The following is a 20,856-nucleotide window of genomic DNA, read 5'->3' on the forward strand; positions in this document are numbered from 1 at the left end:
TACAAACTTTAGGAAATGCATCTAATTCCTGTCCTTTTTATTTAATTTAAAGGTAATCTTCAAGGCAGCCCCATGCCCTGAACTTCTCTAGTGTCTAAAGCAGAACCACCTGTCATATAATACTGCTTCTAGTTTTTGCACCGTGTATGCACACGCCACAGGTCAATGACTACCCATGCTTCTTTGGATGCATTTTTATTCCCATCAGAACTTTCCTTCCCGTCATTTTTCTTCTATTACAACTTCTTGTGCCGTCCTCACATCCCAAGTATTGATGCATGTCTGTAAGACAGTGACTTGGGAATAAGCGGATGCACCTAAAAGGGAGGCAGAAGTGTGAATAAATTGAACTACATTGGAAAAGGAATAAACTGATTTTCAGAAATGTCTTTCTATGTGTATGGAGTTAGTATGTTTGTATGTGTGAGAACACAAGAGCATACACCTGTGAACACCCATGGAGGACAAGGGAAGGTGTTGGATGCTCTCTGTTTCTCTCTGCTTTCTTCCCTTGAGAAAAGATTTCCTACTGGCCCAGAATTTGTCATTTTTCAGCCCAACTGGTAGCCAGGAAGCCTCGTCTTTCTTCCTGCCTTCTTCTCCCTCGGAGCTGGGACTATAGCAGAACGAAGTCATGCCTGGCTTTTTACGTGATTGGTTACTGGGGATGGAAACATAGGTCCTCATGCATGCACAGAAAGTGCTCTCAACCCTGAACTATCTTCCAATCCCCATCAATGTTTTTATTAGCATCTATTAAGGATGCATTGTGATGAGTTTCTTTATGATATATTTATACACTTACATAATGTATTTTGATCAAGTCGGTCCCAGTTTCTCTCTTATTTTCCGACTGTTTCCATCATCCCCCCTTCTTCCTAAGCAGCTGCCTTCCCTCTTTCCTGTCTTCTCTGTGTGTTTTATTAGGATGATCAATCAAAGCATAGCTGACGGATTTACAGGAACCTGGGCAACTTCCTGTGACTACGCTACTGAAGAAAATGTCCTCCTTTCTGTATCAACCATTGATCACGATGAATCCTTAAGAGCAGGTAAGGTCTCATCAGTCAGTCCCTTACCCCTTCCATGACAAAGTGCTGATGGCCTCGATCTTGGGCCGATCTTACAAGGCAATCACAGTTGCAATGGGCCTGGAGAGATGACCCAGCATTTAAAACAGTCACTAGTGTCTACTGCTCTTGCAGAAGACCCGACTTCAGTTCTTAGCACTCATGTTGGCTGAGTTACATCCACCTGTAGCTCCACGGTGTTCAAAGCACTCTTCTGGCCTTCGTAAGAACCTGCATTCACATGCACATACTCACACCCATACACCCAGATACATAATTAAGAATAATATGAATCTTCCAGAAAGTAGCACAAAAGTCAAGTCATGTGCAGATGTCGGCGTTCCATAACCCTCTCTGCTCTCCCATTCATTCAGCTCGTTCTGTGATATTCTCTGAGCCTTGTGGGGGTTTGTACAGATCCTCCGTTTATGTCTAGACATTCAATAACCATTTGTCATCAGTGCTTTGGACACTTGTGGATCTTTGCAATCTTCATTGAGCATGACAAAAAGAGTTTCTCTGACAAAAGCTGATAGCAGTTCTCACCTGTGAGCATACACAGTTACTTAGAGGGCAAATTAACAGCTAGCAAAAGTTCTAGCAGAAGCTTCCCCAGTAGTGTCTGTAACCCCATCAGCATTTAATTAGGTTTATATTTCCATGTGTGAATTCCCTCTTGAGGAATGGGAATCAAATCCAATTAGAAAGAGGGTGGCTTATCACTATAACAGACTTCCCATTACTGCCAGTCTGTATGGCTGCAGACAGGGTCCACAGCAAAGTCAAGGCTGTTGGTATTCATTCTCCCCCAGCAGCCTGCATAGCACATTCTAGAACATGTAAGCTAGCCAGCAAGGAGGAAACTCACAGACAAGTATAGGTTGATTTTTCTATATCCCATGACCAAGGCATTTGGCTTCTTCAATATCAGGTCTTGGTATCTATTCTGGTGGGCATCCAACAGCTTGGCCATAGATTGTACTGTTTGTGTAACTCAATGGCCTCCCTGGCTAACAACTCATAAGGACTCTGACACTGGTATTCTCATTTAATAACCTATGACTTTGGGGAACACTTAATCTACCCATATGGGGTACCTCTATTCAAACTCTAAGTTTTAAATTTTTTATCATTATATTGATTGAGTGCCACATTTCATCATGAATTTTTCCAGACATAAACAGATTTTTTTTTTTGTAATACATGAGAACAGTCATTGTCTCTGAGCAGAGCAGAGCAAGATAGTGACATTGAGATGGACCTCTGCCCAATGTGGCAGTGCAGGGAGAGAGAAGGCACTGTAGCTGTGGAGGGTTACACCCACACAGAGATCTAGAGTGACCAGTTCAGTGACCAACTAGTTTGCAAGGTTCCAACAGCGTCAGTCACTGTAGCTTTTAGCGAATTGGCGAGTTCAAGGGTAGAGGGCCGCTAGCTAACTGAGGAGTGATCTAAAAGAGAGAATTAACTTCTCTTCTGGAAAGTCTGATGAAGGGATGAACTAAGTAAGAGGGGGGAGGAGGGAGTCAGGGAGTGGTGAGGATGGCAAGTGCCTGGGCATCACTGGCAGGTGAACTAGTTTGAACCAGAAGACCTGGGTATGAACAGGAAGCCTTGAGGACTTTTGCTTCTTGGAAGAAGGCTGTGGGGGATGTCATCTGAATGTGGCCCAGGGATAGAGACTCACCTTCCTCAGGGACCAGGGAAGAGAGAAAAGAAAGAATTGGCTGTTGGGCATCTGTAGGCCATGGGGTGGGGTAGAATTCCCCCCAAAGACTGTTAGTTCTTTAGTAAAAATGTTGTTGAGCCCGTGTGGGGAACAGAGGGGATGAAAGTTTGAGTTGGAGATCTGACCCCCAGAATATTAGCATGATTTCTGAGGATGAATGCCACCACCGAGGTCCCTCCACTGAGTAATGCTCAGCAGATGAGGAGATAGCATTTCTGTTGACAATTACACTCTTGGCCTAATGGCTTGCTTTTTTGATGATTCTTGCCTTCGTCACGGGCTGTTAACAAGCACTAAATTGTGCGTGGGCTCCCTCTCATGTCCAAGGCTAATTATGTTAATATTCTTTTGCTGTTTTAACTTCCTAATGTGAAAGCATAATAAACAACGTTGCGGTGAACAGCTCAGCATATGGTGTCCACCAAGAAGTCAGGGATGCTCATGAGTCAGCAGGAGCTTCTGACCCGTCAGGAGAGCAGGGCTTCCTATCCATGTTGCTTCATCTCCTGTTAATGGACATGTGGTATGTACAGATATCCATTCGGTGAGCATCAGCTCGTCTCTTGAGCTATGTCAGGTACTCTGGCTGTGGGCGAGGAGGATTTGAGGATGGGAGACACAGCCCTCAGCAATGATGACTGAATGCTTTTCCAGAAGTGAACCCAGGAATTTATTCAATGTGTCTGCAGAATTTCCAGCATTACAGCTAAAGTCAATTGTATCACGTGATCCATGTGAAATATCATGTATGGTTTTAGTGTCGGAATGTATTGCCATGTACTCAATTGAGAGTCTCTTCTCTCTCTCTTCTCTCTCTCTCTCTCTCTCTCTCTCTCTCTCTCTCTCTCTCTCTCTCTCTGTGTTTTCTTTATGGTTATCAAACTGGATTTATCCCTTAGAAATCAAAGAGGAAAAACATAACCTCCTACCTGTTACTTTACTTTCCACTGTGTCCGGCATCAAACCTCTTTTCTACATCCTCTACCCCTCCCCCAACCCCTCTCTCATCCCTCCCAAACCCACCCCACCCCTTGCCAGGCCGCCATGGGGACTGCACCAATGACAGTGGAGCTTGGCTGTCTCCCAGGCTGCTGCTGAAGGCATTTCCATTGTTCCATTTCCCTTCAACAAAAGGCAATTTGTGTGCAAAAATAAAAGAAAATGTGTATACAATTTTCTTGAAAACCTCAAGGATGTGAGGGAATCAATTTGCTAGTAATGTCTTCTTTGGTTTTGATGTAGAGTTATCCACTAGGCATCCTTCATTGTCCTGTCTATCCCCTCAGGGTGGAAGGAAGATGCTTGACTGTGATTTCAGGAGGACATTTCTAGTTTCCTTGTTTCCCTTTGATTTCCTTCTCTTCTTCCTGCCCTTCTACCTCCCACTTTCCTTCTCTAGCCTGTCATTTCACTAATGTTTACAGAGCACTATTTTCTGTGGTGGGCTCTGTGGGTGGACAGTAGAATTAGAGAGACCGGAGGAGATACACACATGCCAATCACACTGAGGTACGTTACTACATGTCTCAAGGAACCCGACCTCCTGGAAGTGGAGTAAGGGTTCTCTTAGCTAAATGGAAAAAAACAAGCAAAACTTAGTCCAGTGAAGCTGGGCAGAAAGAAGGGAGCAAGTTTGTCTTTAGATTCAGATGTTTGTGTTAGATCTTGCTATACAGGAGATGGATTAAAGAATCACAACCAGCTACTGTATCATCTTCTGCAAAGGACTGTGCAAACAGCTCTCTGCTGCCCTTTGAAGCTGGCCTTTCACTTTGGTCATTGGCCATTCAGCTCTGAGGCAGGGGGTTTGTAGTGTCAGGGGTCACATTCGCTTAATTTGTGGTATGAGATGCAAGACTTAATCCCTTTCACCCTGCCTCTTTACCTCCTGACACACATCTCTGTGCTACTGCTTCCCAGGGCTCTATGGGATGTGGGATTCTGTATAGAAAGTGGATCTAAGACCTTCCTACCTGCAAACTGCTTGGTCTTTTTCTAATCACAGGACACATTTGACACTTGGTTTATGTTTTCTTTGAAGTAAGAATTCTTCTGCAAACAGAGGGTTGACACAATCACGGTTCTGCCTTTTTCCTTTAAGAGAAACTCATGTGGGCGTTGAGATGGCTCTGTGGTCAGGGAGTGTGCCACCAAGCCTGAGTTCCATCACTGGGACAAAGTGGTGGAAGGCAAGAACTGATGCCTACACATTGTCTTGATTTTCACATGCACCTCATGACACGTGGATGGCCATGCAAGCACACATGTGTGCACGCACGCACGAGCTTATATATATTCACAGAAAATGTAATACAGAAACTCATATAAACATACCACTTACGATGTAGAGCTCTCCTCTTTCTTGATCTATATGCTTTCTTTATACCTTATAAGGAAATATCTCTATGTTAACATCTCATTATCCTGGGGCAGTAAGACAAATGTCACCATCTTTCTCTTTTCCTTCCATTAAATGAAGTTATCATTGACATTGCTACCCAAGCATCCTCTTGCTTTTGTGGTTCTTCTCCATCTCTCCCTTCCTCCATCACTCCCTCCTTCCCTCCCTTCCTCTCACCCTCTCAGCCTCCCTCTTTCTTTCTCCATCTCTCTACCTCCCTCTCCCTCCTACTCCATTTTGTTGTTGGCTCCTGTTTGTCACTTCACATCAAGGAATGATCAAGGCTGGTTCTGTTTCCTGTGCCTGTGGACGTTGCTTTTCTCTATTTCCTGCTTGTGGTGTTGCTAGAATAAGCACTGGATTTTGTTGCCCCTTTCCAGTGTCATTTCCTTACAGCCTCACACTTTCACATGGTTGTGAGACTCTTTTTCATCTTTCTCTATTTCATCCCAGCTAACCAAGTCAGAGCAATTATTTTCTCCACAAATGTCCCCTCCTTTTAGATAGGCCCAGTGACTTCTGGGGACTAAAGGGACATGCTTGTGCCTGGACCTTCTTCTGTGTTCAAAAGATCTCTCCTCCAGTTTCTCTCTCTCTCTCTCTCTCTCTCTCTCTCTTTCTCTCTCTCTCTCTCTCTCTCTCTCTCTCTCTCTCTCTCATCCAAACTCTACACATTTTTAGAAAACCTTATTTTTCAAGGAAAAGGTCTTCGACACTAAGTCATTACAAATCTGATAGGGATAGTCATTGAAGAAAATGCTGTGGTTCCTTACTATACTGATTAAACTTGTGTATAGAAAACAGTCAGTGTGCTTCATTTTTCTTTCTTTAGGTGAACTGACCCTTTTACTCTCTTTGGAAGCAAAGACCGTGCCATCTGATTCTTCTTCCGGAATGATGGAGAGCAAAGACAAGCTAAGTCAACATAAGGAGTGCAGTCCTCAGAGGAGAAGCCCCATCAGTTTCCATGTGCACAATATCTGATGGGGAGGTTTAGTCACATGCATGTACTCTTGCGGTTGGACATCTTTGTGTGTTGCATTTAGTGGTATTAGAGTTAGACTATAACTTTTAACTTCAACCATAATTATTTGGTATCAGGACATCCCTGATACCGATATTAAGAGTCTCAAGTTCAAACAAAGGTAGCTGCCAATGGCTTTTCCTTATGGGTCATTCAGAAGATTCTGGACTTCTATTTAGGGTGGTTTTAATAGACATTCATGGCCATTCCAAAGCCATCAATTTCTTGTTTCAGGTATGTGCTTTCCAATCTGCCACTGAACACCTTTTTTGTTTGTTTGTTTCAATTGCTAGCTCTTTGGCAAGGTGGTATATACAATCATTAGGAGTCTCCTTCCCTAGCATACCTGGAGCAGCAGGTTGAGCATCCTATATGCTCTGAGCGAGCCTTGCATTGCTCAGTGTGGTTATGTTAGTGCCTGTAGCTTGACCAAGTCCTTTCTGGACTGTACATACCAAGAAGCAAGGTTAAGTCTATGTAGAAGAGTCATGAACTTTATAGGAATGGATCTTCCCATTTTGAGAAAATTGACGGGTTAGTAGTCAAAGTGCAGATGCTTCATTCCTTCTTAAGAGGGGGAACAAAAATATCCATAGGAGGGAATAGGGAGGCAAAATTTAGAGCACAGACAGAAGGAACAGCCATTCAGAGCCTACCCCACATGTGGCCCATATATATACGGCCACCAAAACTAGATCAGATTGATGAAGCAAAGAAGTGTATGCTGACAGGAACCAGATATAAATGTCTCCTGAGGGACACAGCCAGAGCATGTCAAATACAGAGGTCAATGCTAGCAGCAAACCACTGAACTGAGAATGGGATCCCCCGTTGGGGGAATTAGAGAAAGGATTGAAAGAGCTGAAGGGGCTTGCAACCCCATAAGAACAACAATGCCAACCAATCAGAGCTTCCAGGGACGAAACCACTACCCAAAGTCTATACATGGACTGACTCATGGCTCCAAGTGCATATGTAGCAGAGGATGACCTTGTTGGGCACCAATGGAAGGGGAAACCCTTAGTCCTGCCAAGGTTGGACCCCTAGTGTAGGTGAATGTTGGAGGAGCGTGAGAAGGGGGGAGTGGATGGGGAGGGACACACCCTTATAGAAGAAGGGGAGGGGGATGGGATGGGGGCTGTGGACAGGAAACCAGGAAAGGGAATAACATTTAAAATGTAAATAAAATTCCAATAAAAAAGTAATCATTTACTGCAGTTATTTTCCATAATTAGCTTCTATATTTTATTAAATTTTCTCATATTAGATTTGATTTTTTTCCATTAACCATGACCATATAAGAAATATGTTTTCTTATCACTGGTACTTTTCTCTGCATCTGCCCAGAATATTTTCTTTCTTTTAAGATATTTTTCAATCATATATGTCATTATATACAATATAGAATTTAACTGTGTCTGCCTATAACTCCCCAGTAATTTTGTTATAAATGGGCTGCATCATTGTCACCATGTTAAATATATTCTTTTAGTTCATATAACTTATATGTGTGTTTTTTATATTTTATAATTTATTTTTCAAATCACTTAGGTACTCATTCTTCACAGTCTTTGAAAGTGAATTACATTTTATCAGCACTTAGGTTTCCAGGAAGATGGTTTTGTTTCTTTTTATTTGGATTCTACACACAGCACTAGTTGCGAGCTTCACGCCTTGTTGCTATTTTTAGCGGAACCCTTGGTAAATAGTTACATTTACTAACCCAAGCGACCAGGCAGATAGGTAGCATCTGGTCACTGTTTCTGTTTTGGTTTTTGTTTTTGATAAGGATGGTTGCTGTCAAACTGGTAGCCCTGAGTGAAAGTAGGAATTCTTTTGAAAACTTTCCAGACTGACTAATATTTGTCTAGAGGGAAGTCGTGCCAGGTAAGGAACAGAGTGATCATTCTTGTGCGTTTTCTGCGTGTTGATTCCTTCGGCGGGGAGTGGCAGCTGCGCAGACTCTTACTCAGGTCTTGTCAGAGCCAGCGCCATACCTGGAGAAGCCATTCATCACGAGATTTTTAGGTTGGGCTAGCATTTCAGAAAGCTAGAACTGGGTGGGGCGAGCAGAAATCAGGTGTGTTTTCTGTAGGTTAGTTTATCTTCTTTACAGGAGACTTACATAAAAGAGTGAGTCACCTGACGTCTAGATCCCAAAATGGCTCCAGAGGCATTCTTGACGGAACAACCAGGACACAATAATGGCCTTCCTCATCTTAGTGGGTCATGCGAAGGACGAATCTTGCCTGGACTGACGTTTTCCACTATACCCTTGCTTCCAGGACTAAAGTTTCATCACGGGTCATTCCTTATTTGTCTTACACTGTAGCAGGTACAAATGCTGTCATGTTTGGCTGGAAGATGGGTCTCAGTCAATCTTGAGTGAGGATGCATTTCTTTTGGGGAGGACACTGGTAATATGGAGTGGTTATGGTGCTTGTGAAGGGACACACAGTGGCTTCACAGTCATTAGTCAGAAGCTATGCATTGAGACCCAGCGACCATAACAGTTGTGCAAAGGTAATGATGTCATTCTGTGGCTCTGCCTATTCTGTAATCACGGTTCTGTTGCAATGAGGGCCACCACAGCAGCATTCTGTTACCTTGGCTCTTCCAGATGAAGAAACAGTCACTTGGCTGCTATGGTAAGGCCAGCACCCAGGAATCTATTTTTTTTCTTTTTTACAACTTTTCCTATTTTAATGAATCTAAGCAGCTCAGAAGATTGCCCTATAACTTCTCTATTTTTTTTTTTAACAAGAGGGAAAATTCAATCCAACTTTTAGGTAAAGCTTTCTAATTTGGTCAGTTATATTAATTTTCACAGCTATTTTGTATGACAATTATTCTAGCACAGGAATGAGCAAGTATATGCCTGCTGGGCAGGGCTTCCGGGGCATTCCGTGTGGACCTCAATTCTGCTGCTGTGTCCCAGGAAAGGCTAGTGGTCTATCTCCTGAGATCACCATGTGCTCCTGAAGTCCTCTGAAACCACCATGTGCTCCTCTTTTCAAAGGGCTCCTATGCGCCCTGTTCTGAGTACTTCACACTTCATTTCTATCGCAAGTCTGCCAGGCAAGTAACCAAGGTTACTTCAAGGTCATTTTAAGGTTGGAGAAAGGAGGGCACACTTGAGGTTGAAGGCCAAGCTCATGAAGGGAGGAGCTGGAAAAGCCCGAGGTCTGGTACTGTTAACCCCATTCACTGTGGCCAGAGAGGTCGCTCTAGAAGATTCTGCACAGCAGATGCAAGGGAAGAACATTGTCAACCCACTACTCTCTACTTTCTTCTCTTCTGCTTGGCAGCCAATCAGGTCTAGAGTCAATTGAATGTGGCTATTCATACTTCAAAAAGAATAGTTAAGGAAGTAAAAAAAAAAGCAAGCAGGTTTCTAATTCACAATATTTAAGAGACCACTAAAATGTCTTTTAAAATATTGAGCAAAATTATTAGCTAAATTCTAAAACTGTAGCTTTGGCTTGTTCTGAACTAGTGTTCTTGAGACTTAATGCTCTCGACATTTCCTGAACCCCAGGGAGATGATGTTTTCTGTAGTTTCATTAGATTCACCGGATCATGGTCCTAGACTTGTGGTTTATTATACAATTTGGTGAAGTTATGCGAACACTTGCATGTTTTCTGGGTCTCTTTTCTGACCTCTGTGACAATGGTAATCCTCATTTCTATTTTCCAGCTTATCCATTCTTTCTGCCAGTTCTAAGACAATGTTTCCTAAGCCTCAGAGCGGGTAGAAGGAATGTCTTCTTTAGGGGATTCTCGCCATCTTGGGCCATCATGAACTTCCCACAATGAGGCTTCTCTGATGAAGGCTGAGAGTATCATTTGTCTCTTGGTGTAAAGATAGACATTTCAATCGCAGGTTGATGCTGTGCTGTGCTGGTCTCACTACACAACAGTAGCAAGCATTTCCACCATGAAACTTGTAGTCTTTCCAGTCATGGCTATTTAATCAAGCTACAGTGCCAGCTACATTCCTTTCCTTAAGGTTGATTATTAATTCTAATCTGAGAGCAGATAGGCACCCCTAACAGTTGGGCCACTGTTACACAGGTGTGCCATAGGTCCTCAGGGATGGAGGACACTTATTACTATTTATTGTTGATAGCTTCAAACTATACAAAGTATTACATGTCCTTGACGTTCTTCTTGGTTACCCACCAGAATTTTATCGATGATATCATACTCATGGATTGAAATATATGGAGAAACCAGGGGGGCTGTTTCCAGGGCTTCCTTGATCAGCAGCTCCTACACAGGTACCCTGTACCTGGTATTGCAATTTTTATCTAGTAATGCTTTGCTTCTATGGACACCATGTTCCGAGCCATGCAGTATTTCCCTTCAGATCCTCTTAATTAGATTGTAAGGCAGTAGGATTCCATTTGGCTTTTTCACATACCCTTTGTTTTGGTTAACCCTCTCCTCCTGTCCCCTTAAATTTCGTATCCCCTGATCCGTTTATCCTTGACTAATTTTCATGAAACACATTTGGGATATGAACTCCACCTTTCTTCTTACCTCTGTCTCCCATTGTCTTTTGACTCACAGCAAAGGCTCCACCCCTTTCTTTCCAAAACTATATGGAGCTGGTAGGGAAGCACTTCTGAGTCAGTCTGAAGCAGGTCCAGATGCCAGCTTGCTGACTCATGCACAGACTTAGGGGAGAAGACAGTTGGAGAATTACGAGTTGTAACTTCAGTTGAAGGGGGTAATACTTTGAAGGATGGTTTATACAAGCACTCTTACTACCTGTGACGCAACAGGAAACTCATTTGATTATTACTTTTTATTCATACACCCACATTAAGCTTGTCTGAACTCATTTGGTATAGGAACTCATCACGGAAATAGTCTACGATCATTTCAGGACTTTATAGACATGTCATAGAATTGAAAGCACAATCCCATCAACTTAGGCTTGGCATCATTTCTTTTTTTTTTTTTTTTTTTTTTTTTGGTTCTTTTTTTCGGAGCTGGGGACCGAACCCAGGGCCTTGTGCTTCCTAGGTAAGCGCTCTACCACTGAGCTAAATCCCCAGCCCCGAGGCTTGGCAACATTTCTATTTCACTTTTCCTGGAACATGACCAGTGCCTTAGTCCTTGGGTTAAGGCTTCAGAGCAGGCCTACAGAATGAGGATCAGGGAAGACCAGGTGTTTGCCATTAAGAGTTATAATTGTGCATTTGGGCTGAGACGGGCTGCATTATGAAATCTAAACTGTCTACATAGTAAAAATCAAACAAATAAAAATTGCCCCAATGAGATCTTCTAAAACATATTTACCTATTTAAAGCAAAACCTTCATTAAGATTTTTACAATTTTATTTGGGAAAACAAGTGAAACTGTGGTAGAAATATACAGAGGTAAATGTAGCATAGCTTTGTCTTCACTCTGTAAATATACCATGTCCAGCAGTGGGATCAGAGTTTTCTTTTCTCTCTCTTTTTAAAGGTGAATTGTTTTGTTTGTTTGTTTTGTTTTTATTTCTTATTCTTTAATCCTTTTTTAACAGTCCCCCTCCTGGTCTGCCCTCTGACTGTTCCTCATCCCATACTTCCCTCCCCCCTCCCCCCAGCTTGCCAAGAGGATGCCCCTATCCCCCACCCCCATCCCACCAGACCTCCCCACTCCTTGGAGCCTCAAGTCTCTTGAGGGTTAGGTGCATCTTCTCTGACTGAGTCCAGACCTGGCAGTCCTCTGCTGTAAATGTGTCCAGGGCCTCATATCAGCTGGTGTTTGCTGCCTGGTTGGTGACTCAGTGTCTGAGAGATCTCAGGGGTCTAGGCCAGTTGAGACTGATGGCCTTCCCATGAGGCTGCTCTTCTCCTCAGCTTCTTCAAGCCTTTCCCCAATTCAACCACAGGTGTCCCCGGCTTCTGTCCATTGGTTGGGTTTAGCTATCCACATCTGACTCTTTCAGCTGCTTGTTGGGACTCTTGGAGAGCAGTCATGATAGGTCCCGTTTTGTGAGCGCCCCATAGCCTCAGTAATAGTGTCAGGTCTTGGAACCTCCCGTTAAGCTGGCTTCCACTTTGGGCCTGTCACTGAGCCTCCTATCCCTCAGGCTCTTCTCCATTTCCATCCCTGCATTTCTTTCAGACAGGAAAAATTATGGGTCAGAGTCTTTGACTGTGGGATGCCCTGTCTTTCTACTGGAGGTGGACTTTACAAGTTCCCTTTCTCTACTGTAGGGCATTCATCTAAGATCCCTCTCTTTGAGTCCTGAGAGTCTGTCATCTCCCAGGCCTCTGGCACATTCTAGAGGGTTCCCCCACCTCCTACCTCTGCAGGTTGCCTGTTTCCATTCTTTCTGCTGGCCCTCGGGGATTCAGTCCTGTTTTCCCTTCCCCCAATGTTCCTCTTCCTGCCCCCTTTCCCACCCAGGTCCTTCCTTCCCTCTACATGCATCACCCCCACCCCCGCCACCATAATGGCTTTCTTCTCCCTCCCAAGTGGGATCGAGACATCTTCACTTGGGTCCTTCAGCTTGTTAACTTTCTTGAGTTCTGTGGGTTGCATCCTGGGTTTTCTGTACTTATTTGGCTAATATCCACTTATTAGTGAGCATATACCTTGCATGTCATTTTGGGTCTGAGTTACCTCACTCAGGATGATATTTTCTAGTTCCATCCATTTTGCCTGCAAAACTCATGATGTCCTCATTTCTAGTAGCTGAGTAGTATTCCATTGTGAAAATGAACCACACTTTCTATATCCATTCTTCCGTTGTGGGATATCTAGGTTGTTTCCAGCTTCTAGATATGCTGCTTTGAGCATAGTGGAACATGTTCCCCTTTGGCATGGTGGGGCATCTTTTGGGTCTATGCCCAAGAGTTTTATAGCTGGGTCTTCAGGTAGATCTATTTCCAATTTTCTGAGGAACCTCTGGATTGATTTCCAGAGTGGTTGTACTAGTTTGCAGTCCCATCAGCAATGGAGGAGTGTTCCTCTTTCTCTACATCCTCGCCAGCATGTGCTGGGGATTTTTGATCTTAGTCAGGGTTTTCTTTTTTAATAGTGAGGATGGATACATCCAAATTCAATGTTATTGTAAGACAGACACCATTCATTATCTTTATGTATCCTTGTATCCAGTCTCCTTTTCCACACATGGCTTTATTTTCATCTATTACCTTTCTTATCTTTCCAAGTCAGAATTTACCAGGAAGTTACAGAGGAGAGCATCAACTCTTCTCTTGACATTTGTAGAATACTTTGAAATGCCATGGGATCATATTTCAAATGTCAAACAACTAAGCGTTAGCAATATGTTGTACTCCAATGGGTATTAGGAAAACTGAGAAAAGAAGGGTGGAGAAGTAGCCTGCTCCCACTTATATTAGAGAAAAAGCTGGAACAGAAGAGAGATTACTGGGATAGAAGAATTGTTCAGAGCCAATGCTACAGGTGGAACTAAGTCGGGGTGAGTCAGCGAACAGAGGGAAGGACTTGAGCATTACCTTCTACTTACATTTGTTCATTAATGAACACGGTGCTTGGGTATGTAAGTGTGCTGGGAGATGCTTTACAATGAGGGAACTTGAAAACCTTCAGAATCGGATGCCAAATGGTTTTGTTAAAGAGAGTTTACTTTCCTGGGGAAGCTATTCTCTTTCCTACATGGTAAATTTTCTATTGAATAACTTTTGTCCTTCTCTGATTAAAACTGACCTAGAAGCTTCTTCCTACATGTAGACTACAGTCCAAACGAACTTTCCAATGTGGTCTTTCCTTGGTATTCTCTTTCATTTTGGTTTGATTAGTGCTAAGAACAGTGACATGTGGTTGATGCTTTGTAACAATGTTATTCTACTTCAAATTTATTTATTATTTTTAATTAATAGTTTTACTTATTCATTGGGAATATCATACTGTGTATTTATATCATATTCACTGCCCACACCTTCCTTTCCTCTAACTTCCCCATATCCTGCCCCCATTCCACTCCACCCCAATTTGATGTTCTCTTTTAAAAAAAAATAACTCACAGAGTCCAATTAGTGTTGCTCATATACATGGCATGAAACCTGCCAACGGAACGTGGTCAACCAACCAGGGACACCCCCTAAATAAAACTGGCTATCCTCTTCGAGCAATCTTCAACTACCCATAGATCCTCAGACAGGGGGAGGGCTTAACTGCCCCTCCCACATCTTTGCTATTTAATTTTATTTTTAAATATTGGTTGTACAAAATTTATTTATTTTTCTTAAAAATATAACGGCAAGTGCCCTTGTCTAGAATCCCCGCATGTCTCCATCTTTCTCGTTATTCAAGGATTTGTTAAAAAAAAAAGTCCCCCTGGCCATCTGGTTAACAACCTAGTCACCCTGTCACCTAGTCATCTGGTTGTTTTAATGTCTTCTCTTCCTTCTGCCACAAGCTTTCATTTATTTGTTTGTTGGTGTAAATCTTGTTTCCCGGAAACTAAAGGTTTAGTTAGCCTAGAGGGCTACGTGTTCCACTAACTATTCAGAGTCCCAGCTGCACATCGGTAGGAGCGCAACAAGCCCTTGGTGAGGGAATGAACTATTCTTCTATCATACTCCTGCTAACCATAGAAATTGCCCCCATCTATACAGAAATTAACACTGAAGGCATGCCAACTCCATCTCCTAACCAGCTTGCCACCAGCTAACCACAAACATGACTGAGCGTGTCCACCTGTGCATTTTAACACTTTGCTGAAGAAGCTCTCTAGTTTTAGAAAGGTTCCTATAATTTCACTGACCCAAAGAGTCCTATATCTAGCATAAGATCCATTCCATGAACCTAAATCAACTTTCATTTAACATTTCTTACTTTACTGAAACCATATATAAAAAAGACTGGCCTGAGAAAAACCCACAGCCATTAATCCAGATATCAAACATGGGGTAAATGAAGGCAACAAAACAGGTTTCAAAGACCCTGTGCATTATTGTTTGGAAATGATGAATCCACACAGTCAGTCACTTTTTTTTTTACATTTGGACTGCCTCTGATGATTGGTTGATATTTTAGGGGCATCAGATCTTTAGGATTATGGCTTCATTTCCTATGTCTTGCCTTTTCTTGAAGGACTGATTTAGAAAGATTGAATACTTTAAGATAACGCTGATACAGGTTGAGAATAATTTAAAAATGAATTTCAGATACATATGTTTATTATATGACCATCACAGTGGCATAAGTGCTTTGGCACACATCCTTCTTCTACTGCCTTCCTTCTAGCTTTCTTTTAACATGTATGGACCAATCTATCATGGTGGTGAGACCCCTCTGTTCTTCCCTTCATCTCAAGGTATTTCCTTAATACCCAACCAACAACATGGTCGGAAAGCTGCAATGCTGATACTTTCTGAAAAATCTAGACTTGGGAATGGGTAGGTTCCTGGTGGTTTAGTTTCAAGGCATGCAACTTGGATTGGAGTATTCAAATCTCTTCTTCATCTATATATCTGATCAACCCTTTGCCTCATAACTCCAATTCATTCGCATCTCCTCACTGTCCCAGCATAAATTGCTTTCCCCGGTTAACCCTGGTTAAACCCCTGTCTTCCATACTTGACTTCACATTGGAGGTGAGGAACACAGACAACCAGACTATATCCGACAGGATCTCTGACTACTGAAGGAAGTTCCTAAATCAGGTTAAGGATCAAGCTGTGTGGTGGTAATGCAGAGCCATCCAGGCCTGGACTAAAGAGCATTCAGTGTGAGATGACATGTGCCAAAGATCCGTTTTAAGCCTTTGCTTTGAGTCTAAAAACCTGCTGGTTAATGCAAACCTTCCAGGTATGGTTGGGCAAACAGAAATGCTGAAGGGGAACTGATATGCCGAGCTGAAAGAGGAAAGCCTAAACAGCCTTAAGGCATAAAACAGGATCCAATAACTTTGCTCTCCTTGGAGAAGAATTCAATTTGGGACCTAGTTTCTTTTAGATCTGTAAATTCCTTACTACATTTCTCTGCACAATGAAAGTCCAAAAAACTAAAGGATGGGGAAACCTGCTCTTTTAAAATATCTTACCCTGGGAAGGAATGAAAGGCAGATACGTTGAATTTATGCAAAGGACTTGAGAAGATTGTTGACACCCATGTCATATTTTAGAGCACTAAAATTTATGATCATCTTCAATGATGTATGTGTGTGTTGTGTGTGTGTGCATGCATGCATGTGTGCATGATATATATATATATATAGTCAATGTATGTGCCTCGCCAGAATCCCACTGGATGAGGACAGAGATTCACATTAAGAACTGAAGTTGTACTTAGTAGAAAGCAGATGGAATTTTATGGAGAAGCATATGCACACACTGAGGAGTTTTTTTTTCTGGCAGTCAGTGTGATGGCTCGTATTTGCTTGACCCAGGGAATGGCATGATTTGAAGGTATGGCCTTGTTGGAGTAGGTATGGCCTTTATGGAGTAGGTGTTTCACTGTGGGCATTGGCTTGAGCCCCTCATCCTAGCTAACTGGAAGTCAGTCTTCTGTTAGCAACCTCCAGATGAAGATGTAGAACTCTCAGCTCCTCCTGCACCAGGCCTGCCTGGATGCTGCCATGTTCCTTCCTTGATGATAATGGACTGAACCTCTGAACCTGTAAGCCAGCCCCAATTAAATGTTGTCCTTATAAGTATTGCCTTGGTCATCGTGTCTGTTCACAGCAGTAAAACCCTAACTAAGACAGTCAGCATCCTGTGACAATAAGGAAGGACTTAGGATCAGATCACAAGAAGACCAGCCAACCTCACAAGGTTTATTGCTAGCTCAGATGAATGTGACTGTCATCATTTTTCACATACAAACAGACTTCTGTTGAAGAGCAGAAAGTGTGACTATATGTCCCTGAAAGTCCTTGCCAGCAAGTCCAGAGGTAACCTGCTAGAGTAACCTTCCTTTCTACTTGTTACATCACTCAGGAGAATCATTTACTCAACAGGAGGTGCCCAGCTCATTGCACGCCATGGGACAGTGACTTTGGAGAACACAGGGAACATACTCCATAATTTTACTGTTTCAGGCTTTCCATAGCAGTCAAGAGGCAGTGGGGTAGGTTGCGGTCATGTTCTTTAGTGTAGTATCCCATTGCGTTGCTTCCTTAGGTCAGATCATTTTTCCAGGTCAGATCATTTTTCCAGGTCAGATTACTTTTCCTGAGACTCTAGAAAGCCCAGTCTCACTGGAGGAAGTAAGGAGGGGAATACATTATCCAGTTAACACTAGCTTCCTCTGGGCGTTCACTACCCTATCTTGTAGCTCTAGGTCTGTGCACCACCAGGTGACCTAGAAGAGGCACAGAAGCACCATCTTTCTAGATGCTTATGTGAGCTTGGGATTCCATTCATTCACTGAGCTATTAAAAAGCAGCTCTTTTTCATACCCTGTATGTAACAACTTTAAAAAAATGAAAGCGGTTATGTAGATTCATCTCCAAAGAAAAGTTATCAGAAAAACATTCCCATCTCGGTGTTTTTTCTCCCCAATTCTCCAATTCTATTCTGAGTTTTAGACATATGTGGGATATGATCATGTAAAGCAAGCAGACCCCACGGTGTCAGGAATCTGCCATTATTACTAAGCCGTAAGGATAAACAAATCAATGCAATGAGAGAGATAACCATGGGCGAGATTAAGAATGGTTATTTTCATTAAAAAATTAAAGTCAATGAACTTTAGCGAGTTTTTACTTAGGGCATCTTTGTAGTATTTAAAGTTATTCCTGATAAAAATTCTTATCTCTCAGATTTTCCTTCTGTGATCTAAGGTGACCTGGAATAACAAATTCCACATAGTGCACAGCCATTATTCAATATTTACTCCATACTGGGCTAAGACCTGTTTTACCAGGCGAGTTGTGCGTTCATCGGAGGTTTGGAAGAAAACATGAAAGGAACTTGGATTCCATCTTTAATTTAGGAAAAAGACTGTTTAAACTAAACATTAAATATTAAGATTTCAATGAATACAGTCCTTGGAAGAAATCATGAGGGAAAATATCTGAAGTCAAACAGCACAAAGCCAGGAATGTGAAAGCATGAGAAGAACGCATAGCACAGCATGAGTATGAGAAACAAAGGCGGCCAATCACCGTCCTGAGGAGGTTAGGGGGTTGGGCGGGGTCTGGCAGCTATACCTGAGAAGCAACATAGAAGAAGTTTGATTAACTATAAAGAGAATAATAGTTAAGAGATAATTCGACACTTAACTAAAGAAGATAATATAAAATTCATAAAAGCGCATCATGGTCATCAGACCATTCATATTGCAGGACATCTCACTGAAGGTCTCAAAATCGGGAGGCTAGCAATGTTAAATGACAAGTAATAATGTGTCATCGTTTTTAGTCAACAGTTTGGAAGTGTATTATATTCATATACATTTACCACAAAACCAAATATTATCTAGAGATTTTTCCAGGGGTAAAGGCAACACGTGGGGATTAGTTGGTGCTGGGAAAGGGGAAGGCAGTTTTCTTCAGTGGAGTTGCAGTAGGTATATCAACCTTAGCCCTAGGCAGGCCCCAGGCTCAGGAGTAGTCGCCAATACATTGTTTTGTTTTCCTTAAGAATGAGACAGAACATGGAGTTGGGTAGGTAGAGCGGTGGGGAGTGTCTGGGAGGAACTGGGAGAAGGGGCGGAATATGATTGAAATAAATTTATGAAACTCTCCAAGAGTAAACTTTACAAACATGACTTCAAAATCCGGGGACAGAGTACAAACATATGACAGTTATTCATGTGATACGTATATAATGAGATATGACTTAGCAATGAGAATCAGAGCCATGCATAGGCAGGGACACGAACAAGAGACAAAAGGCTGTGTGTATATGATCATATGCATGAGGTACTAAGAAACGAGACAGAATAAAAATGAAAGAAACCAGATCACCATTTGGCAGCGATGAGGAAAAGGGGGAGGAGGAGTATTTGAAGATAACGATAGATCTTTATTATAGTCGTTATAAGACATGATATGTGTGTCAAAATTCATCAGCTGTACATTTACAAACATTTACAATTGTTTAGTACAAAAGCACCTGTATAAAATTGCTGAGAAAAGTGTGTACGACAAGATCATCTATTAAGGGCCCTTCCCTCCTTCTCGTGCCATTACATGATTTCAGTTCAGTCATTTCTCTTTCCAGCACTGTGTCATTGCACATAGTGGGCCATAACCATATGTATTGAATGAACTATCAAATTTAGTTCTTCAGTCAAACCGGTCTTATTTCAAGAGCTGAATAGTGCCAGGTGACTAGAGGTGACTGCTGCCAGAGGCAGTTCTATGGAGTTAATATCCTCTCATAGAAACTGGCAACTCTGGCCTAGAGGAACACATTTCCATTATATATGACATGTGCTGTTAGGAAACACCACAGGTAAGAACCCGAAAGCCTGTGAACTAGGGAATTATACATTGCCAGATGAAAGTGCATTCTGCCATGATCCTAAAAGGGGCATGAGGTGTCTCATGAGGAGCATTGGGCTCAGAGTCCTCCAGGGGCATTTGCAGAGGATGAGAATAGAATGTGGAGGGTGTCACAGATTCAGGAGAAGGTGACGGTCCACCATGACAGGGCTTCAGAGCTAGTCATAAAGGGGGTGGGGGGAAGAGAGAGAGAGAGAGAGAGAGAGAGAGAGAGAGAGAGAGAGAGAGAGAGAGAGAGAGAGGAGGGAGGACGGAAGGAGGAGGAGGAGGAGGAAGAGGAGGAGGAGGAGGAGGAGGAGGAGGAGGAGGAGGAGGAGGAGAAGAAGAAGAAGAAGAAGAAGAAGAAGAAGAAGAAGAAGAAGAAGAAGAAGAAGAAGAAGAAGAAGAAGAAGAAGAAGAAGAAGACGACAATGACAAGGCCTCCCTCTGAGCACGCCCAACATAAGGCACCTTGAGCTGGATCAGCTTGGGAAAAGAGAAAAGGAGAGGACTAATGGAGAGCAAAGCAAGAGGTCCTACAAGGTGACTGAGGAGGCCCCTAAGGGGCTAGAGGGAAGCATGAGTAGTTTCAAATGGGAATGATCAAGCTGCTATCAAGAAAATTTGTAAGTGAATGTGACTTCAAAGGAGAACAAATAAAACAGCTAGCTGCATCTCATGCCACTTATCTAGCTTTGTAAAATATGAAATCTTCATAGATTTATATAGAGACTCCAAATAAGATACATTTTCTCTTGAACCTAATAAATTGAAACAAACATTGGCTCCAGTTCCTTGAAATGTAACATGTTGCTTATTCTAATCTACTTTATTTCTCTTGTGAAAAAAAATGCTGGTCAAAATGTACTAAATTAGTTTTATGGGTCAAAAGTCAGAGTTGTAAATGCCACGAACTTTTCATGCACAAAGAAGAAAGACATAAATGGAGCTGAGTAAGGGTTACGTCATGTCACTCAGACAGGTGGTTCTATTTTCTACAAGATGACAGTCCTAGGTCTTCGGTCAATAAGAATGATGTAATCATTTCTTAATCTTTATGATTTCTAATCTGGTAGATGAAAGTTCAAAAAAAAAAAAAAAGACAGTGGAGAAAAGCTCTTTATTGCTCTCTTTGAAACTAGATATTTGCAGATAAACCAAAAAATCCTGGCTGAGAGAGGAGGAAATACATCACTCTCTTGAAACCA

Source organism: Rattus norvegicus, chromosome 14 (genome assembly GCF_036323735.1).
Source record: "Rattus norvegicus strain BN/NHsdMcwi chromosome 14, GRCr8, whole genome shotgun sequence".
NCBI lineage: Eukaryota > Metazoa > Chordata > Mammalia > Rodentia > Muridae > Rattus > Rattus norvegicus.